This window comes from Alligator sinensis, unplaced genomic scaffold, assembly GCF_000455745.1.
Source record: "Alligator sinensis unplaced genomic scaffold, ASM45574v1 scaffold839_1, whole genome shotgun sequence".
NCBI lineage: Eukaryota > Metazoa > Chordata > Crocodylia > Alligatoridae > Alligator > Alligator sinensis.
The window spans coordinates 161,902-168,717 of record NW_005841885.1 but is presented as its reverse complement, the minus strand read 5'-3'; positions in this window follow the sequence as shown (position 1 = coordinate 168,717).

The window sequence follows — 6,816 nt, the reverse complement described above, 5'->3', positions numbered from 1 at the left end:
ACGGCCTCCAGACAGGCCCAGGAGACCAGGCCCAGATGGGTCTCCTATTAGCACTGCAGCAGCCGCTGTCCACCCACCCGCTTCAGGGGCTGCTCTGGCCAGCCTCTGGCTTCAGTCCTCCCACATGGCCCCTCAGCACCGCTCCCCCAGCCAGCACACGTGGTGGCTGCAGCTTCTGTGCAGAGTGGGGCACCATCCAAGCCTGGGAATCGACTCGAGCATGGGGGGTGGGGGACCTCAGGCCTGATGCAACACTGCCCTGCAAGAGAGACCAGTTAGCCTGAGCAGCATGGGGCCCTGAGCCCTATACAGAGACACCCTCCTTCAAGTCCACCCAGCAAGGAAAACTGAAAAGGCCTTTGGAAGCCACTGGCACCCATGAGAGAGCAAACACCTGGCACTTGCTGGACTCAGCAAGATGGTGCCACCCCTCCATGCTGCTCCAGTCACCTTCCTGTTCCAGCGATTACAGCTTCTGGTAATGGACACAGGGAGGGGAGGGCGGGAAAGCAGTTCAGGCCCCCTGCTCTGCCCCATAGAAGGGGACAGGGAACGAGGACTGCGAGTCGTTGACTCAAGGGCGAGGGGGGAGAGCGGCGAGGAGGCCGCAGTGAATGGAAGGAGAGGGGCGTGTGCGACTCCCGCTGAGCTTATGACAGTTTCATTCAAGACCCATCTGCTGCAGCCTGGCAGCAGGCAGCTCTCTGCATGCCGCAGCCCCCAGCTAGGGCGTTCCCAGGTCAGCCAAAGAGGCCTGTTGCTAAGGGTTGTGTTTATAGCCAGTCCCCAGGTCCCTGCTTGCCAACCCAGAAGCAGCAGTGGTGAAGCAGCAAGGGTGCCCAGTGCCAGCCTCTGGCAGTAGCTGCCAGGGGGTGGGAGCCAGGAGTGCAATCCCAGGCCCTGGTTTCTATAGTGCCTGCCCCTCAGGGATGTTCCCAGAGTTTTACGAGGGTCTGGAATTGCAAGGTCTCAGCAGTTCACAGGCAATCCTCCAGCAGCTCTGGGCTCACACTATGGAGAGCAGAGGCAGGGAAGGGGTCTGCTCCCTTCCAGAGGCGCAGCCTTGCTGGTCACTTTTGGGCAGCACTGGGGAGTTCACTGTGCACAGAGGGTAGGTGGGGAGAGCTGGGGGATCCCTCTTCCCTCAAGAGAGGCTCTGGGGAGTTCCAGTCTGCAACCCAGAGAGGAGGGAGCCCAGCCCGCTCCCTCCTACTGCTCAGCACAGGCTTCCCTGAAGCCCCGATGGGCCAGTTCCCTGGGTTCAGCCTTTTGGAAGGCTTCGTCAGCCTCAGGCACCACCTCCACTGCCAGCCTCTGCTCTCTGACCATGTGTCCTGACCTCTGCAGGAGTCACTTGCTGCAGCCTGTTCAAACCTGGCACATGTGCATGCTTCTTGCTGGCTTCAGGAGGTGGAAGCCTCCCCTCCTCCTGCAAGAGCCACTGGTATCATACCCAGGCAAGGAGAAACACCACAACCACAACAGCTGCCCGCTTAGCACAGAGAAGCATGGGTCTGGGAGGCTGAGGGCCCATCTCTCAGCCCAGAATTGGCTAACTGCCCCTTCCACTCCTGCTCTCTTCCAGACAGTGCAGGGGCGCCGCATTGCTACTCCCAAGTGCTCCCACTCACGTGCCTCACAACCCAGGGAGAGGGCCCCACCACCCAACACCACTCTCTCTGGGTGCTCAGCACCAAACAGACTAAGAGATCCCAGCTTGACCCTGAAAACCTAGCACCTGCTCTGTCCCCCTCCCAAGTAGGCACTGTTGGCATAGGGAGCTGAGTGCCACAGGGCACAGATTTCCCCACACTCTGCACACTCTGGGTACTATCGAGACAGTCCAGCAACACGCGCTGAGGAAATACTGCTTAAAGGGCAAGCACCAACATGCATTCAGATGGGACCTGAAGATAACAGGCACCACCTCGCACTGGCTGCAGCAACGCAGCCCTGAGGCACAGGACGGCAGGGGCCACAGCTGGCACCAGTCCTCTGCAAACATCATAACCAGCAGAGGCTTAGGGGCTGGCCAGGGGCTTTGGAAAGCATGCTTGTAAAGGAAATCACCTGGAAAGTATGGGTAGTCAGTGGGTCAGAGGTTAAAGCCTGGAGCCAGACACCCCAATGTGGGGAAAATAAGGCTTCTGCTGGAAGTTAGCTGCAACCATTTAATCTGTCACAAGGTACAGACACACTGACTGCGGGTGCTCCTGTGTGTGCATAGATTCATAGAGCCAGAAGGGACCTCAGTGGGCCATCTAGTCCAACCCCCTGCCCCTGGCAGGCAAGAAAAGGGTCACCAAACCTGGGGTCATGTGATCCCAGCCAGGTGCCTGTCCAGTCTCCTCTTGAAGACCCCCAAGGATGGGGCAAGCACCACCTCCCTTAGAAGCCCATTCTAGATCCTGGCAACCCTGACCGAGATGAACTTTTTTCTAATATCCAGTTTAAACCTACTCTCCAATAGCTTACGGCCATTGTTCCTTGTTATTCCAGGGGGTGCCCTGGTGAACAGATCATCACCTACTTTGTGTTGCTCTCCCCTTATGAATTTGTATGCTGCCACAAGGTCCCCTCAGCCTTCTCTTGGAGAGGCTGAAGAAGTTAAGGCCCCTTAGCCTTTCCTCGTAGGGCCTTCCCTGCAGGCCTCTAATCAGATGAGTGGCTCTTCTTTGGACCCTCTCCAGGTTGTCTGCATCCCACTTGAACTGGACACAGTACTGCAGCTGCAGCCTGACCAGTGCCACATAGAAAGGGAGAATCACCTCCCTGGACCTGTTTGTGAAGCACCTACTGATGCATGATAAGGTGTGATTGGCTCTACTGACTACTTCATCACACTGACGACTCATGTTCATCCTGAAGTCAACAGTGACTCCAAGATCTCTTTCTGCCTCAGTGGTGCTGAGAAGGTTGCCCTCCAGCCTATAGGTAGAGATCCCAGCTTGACCCTGAAAACCTAGCACCTGCTCTGTCCCCCTCCCAAGTAGGCACTGTTGGCATAGGGAGCTGAGTGCCACAGGGCACAGATTTCCCCACACTCTGCACACTCTGGGTACTATCGAGACAGTCCAGCAACACGCGCTGAGGAAATACTGCTTAAAGGGCAAGCACCAACATGCATTCAGATGGGACCTGAAGATAACAGGCACCACCTCGCACTGGCTGCAGCAACGCAGCCCTGAGGCACAGGACGGCAGGGGCCACAGCTGGCACCAGTCCTCTGCAAACATCATAACCAGCAGAGGCTTAGGGGCTGGCCAGGGGCTTTGGAAAGCATGCTTGTAAAGGAAATCACCTGGAAAGTATGGGTAGTCAGTGGGTCAGAGGTTAAAGCCTGGAGCCAGACACCCCAATGTGGGGAAAATAAGGCTTCTGCTGGAAGTTAGCTGCAACCATTTAATCTGTCACAAGGTACAGACACACTGACTGCGGGTGCTCCTGTGTGTGCATAGATTCATAGAGCCAGAAGGGACCTCAGTGGGCCATCTAGTCCAACCCCCTGCCCCTGGCAGGCAAGAAAAGGGTCACCAAACCTGGGGTCATGTGATCCCAGCCAGGTGCCTGTCCAGTCTCCTCTTGAAGACCCCCAAGGATGGGGCAAGCACCACCTCCCTTAGAAGCCCATTCTAGATCCTGGCAACCCTGACCGAGATGAACTTTTTTCTAATATCCAGTTTAAACCTACTCTCCAATAGCTTACGGCCATTGTTCCTTGTTATTCCAGGGGGTGCCCTGGTGAACAGATCATCACCTACTTTGTGTTGCTCTCCCCTTATGAATTTGTATGCTGCCACAAGGTCCCCTCAGCCTTCTCTTGGAGAGGCTGAAGAAGTTAAGGCCCCTTAGCCTTTCCTCGTAGGGCCTTCCCTGCAGGCCTCTAATCAGATGAGTGGCTCTTCTTTGGACCCTCTCCAGGTTGTCTGCATCCCACTTGAACTGGACACAGTACTGCAGCTGCAGCCTGACCAGTGCCACATAGAAAGGGAGAATCACCTCCCTGGACCTGTTTGTGAAGCACCTACTGATGCATGATAAGGTGTGATTGGCTCTACTGACTACTTCATCACACTGACGACTCATGTTCATCCTGAAGTCAACAGTGACTCCAAGATCTCTTTCTGCCTCAGTGGTGCTGAGAAGGTTGCCCTCCAGCCTATAGGTATAATGGCAGTTTTTTCTCCCTACATGCAGCACCTTGTACTTGTTGTTATTGAACTGCATCTGTTAACCCAGAAGTGCGTCTGTTAGTACAGAGCACTGAACCCATGTAAGATCACCAGCATTGAGTCGAGGAGGGTCTCAGTTATAGCCAGAGCATGAACAGCCTAAAGACTCCCCACCGGCATGCAAGACGTCCAGTGCAATGGCTGCGAGATGGAGGCAGGGCACACCCAGGTGAAGGTAGGGCACACCCAGGCAGGCAGGGAGAGAACCAGCATCCCTAGGACTTGCAGGAAGGGCTGGGGCTCTACTCCCTGCAAGAGCACCAAACGTGTAGCAGCAAGCACAACTGCCCAGAGGACTGCCACGATGGGGCAGACATAGCATTCAGGGAAGGGGGCTGCACAGGTGACATGATGAGGCTTGCTCCCAACGTTCCTCCTTTGGAGGCTGGTTCTTCAGCTCCTTGGATGGGGGCCCTCTTCAGAAGAGAGGACAAAGCAAACCCCCACCCTGCTCCACCAGAATGAATCTGTCACCATGGAAACCCCTGGAGGTACAGCCCCATCCAGGATGACCTCATACCTCCAGGAACAGGCAGACTGCCTCACCCAGTCAAGCTGGCTCCCTAGCAGCACCTTTCCCTGCCTACCAGTCTGGGGTGGGGGGGCTCTGAAGATCTTTGCTGTCCCTGCGGGTCCAGGGATTCCCTGAGATGGTTCCTTCCCATTTCTCTCTCCATCTGAGGAACATGAGCACGTCTTTTTCTTCCACTTCCATAAGCCAGCTGGAAAAGTGGTGGGTCCTAGACTACTTTCTGGACTTAGAGCATCTAAGCAGCCTGACCTGGGATGCTGAAGCCTGGTCAGGGCCCTCCTCAGTGCTGCAGCTCAGGAGAGGAACAACTTATCCCAACCCATCAGGAAATGAAGGCCTGTAACTATCACGTGAAGTTGCTCCTGGCTACAGCTCGGGGGAGCAGAGCAACCCACAGACAAAATATGCTACGTGGGAGCGCTGGAGACCCAGGTTCCAGTTCACCTGTGAGGTCTCCTCCAGGGTGACTCATTCCTCCGCACGCACCAGGCTGCACGGGGAGATGTTTATGTTCCAGCATCACAAAAGCCCTGGCAAGCCATTCACATCTGGACTCTCAGTAAACAAAGCAGGGAAAGCTAACGAACCTTGTCTGGAAATGACAGCAGCTGCAGGGTAAATGCATCCGCACTGGCTACACGTGCACCCCAGACGCTTGGGTTATGCATGGTGCTCAGCCAGGGTTTAGCAGACAGTGTGGTCTTGGAAGTCTCCCAAGAACAAACACTTTGGAGATCTCTCATGTCCCCTGGATTGTCTGAGGTTTTGTGGAGGTCTGGGTCTGCTCCCAGAGGAAGGCAGGAGCCACCGCAGTCACAAACCAACTCAGCTGTGCTGCACCTTAAGCAAGGTTGGGTTCCCCACTCATCTTATTCCCTCCTCCTTTACTGGCTGCAGGAGTTTCCCCTGGGCCAGGAATCTTTGGCAATCAAACTTCATTTTCAGGTCCTCATCTATCAACATCCAAAATAAGTGTTTCATGGGCAAGTCCTGCCCTTTGACCTCTGCCACTGAATGTTTTCATCATGGTTGACTGACGACAGGACAGAACAGGACAAAGTCCTCCGGAAAGCTTTGCTTCGACCCCTTTGACGAGTGCCTGGTGCTCACACTACAGCCAGGCTGCTTCTTGTCCTATGAAGTTCAGGGCAGGTGAAAGGGAAGCTGTTTGCTGTGGCAAGCAGGTGGTACAGCTGCAATGCAAGTGAAGAGGAGGAGATGGCAGCGAGTGAGCAGCCAAGCGTGTGGAATGGTAGCTACTCTCAACCACCCTCTTCCTTTTGGGCAACACTCCCCCCAGCTGCACCCCTTCTGAGTAGACATTGGACAACTGGCACCTACCAGGCTGCAAACACACCCTATGTGCCAAACCATTGCCAAGCCAGTGCAACTATGTGGCAGAGCAGAGAAAGCTGGGAATGCAGCTGTAACTGCTGACTCTGGGGTAGAAGAAAGTCACCCTAGAAAAAGCCTAGAGACAAGGTCACCACCTTGAGAGGGGACCTGCTCCTTCAGAGCCAGATTTTGCCCCAGGCAGGAGATTTGCACTCCAGCAAGAGGCAGCAGGCTGAGCCCTTGGCAGGGGACAGGTTTCCAGGGCCCCCTCCTGCCAACCAACGAACCGCTTTGAGGGAACTTATTGCAGGCTCGTCTCACCTAGACATTCTTACTGGAGAGAAAAGTATTATTGGTGCCAGGCTGGGAAGACACGGAGACAAAAGGCTTAAACAGGTGTGAAGGAAACTGTGGCAGAAATGCCCCGTCGGTGCCCCTCTCCAGAGATCTGTCTCAGCCAGCCTGAGAGGCTGCTGTTGAATCCCTCACAGCGGGGATCTCCCACCTGGTCTGCAGACAAAAGCCTGGCGCCTGGGAGGTGATGCTCTGGTCACCTGGGCAGGGGGGGGAAAGACCCGGCCCTGCGCGCGGGCCCAGGTAGCCAGGGATGCTTTGCAGATTGGTCGGTTTGTAGCCAGTATTGGCAGCTTCGGTTGGACCGGGCTGCTGAGGTCAGAGAGGTGATAAAAAGGCCGGGGCCCGGAAGAAGGGGAGCCA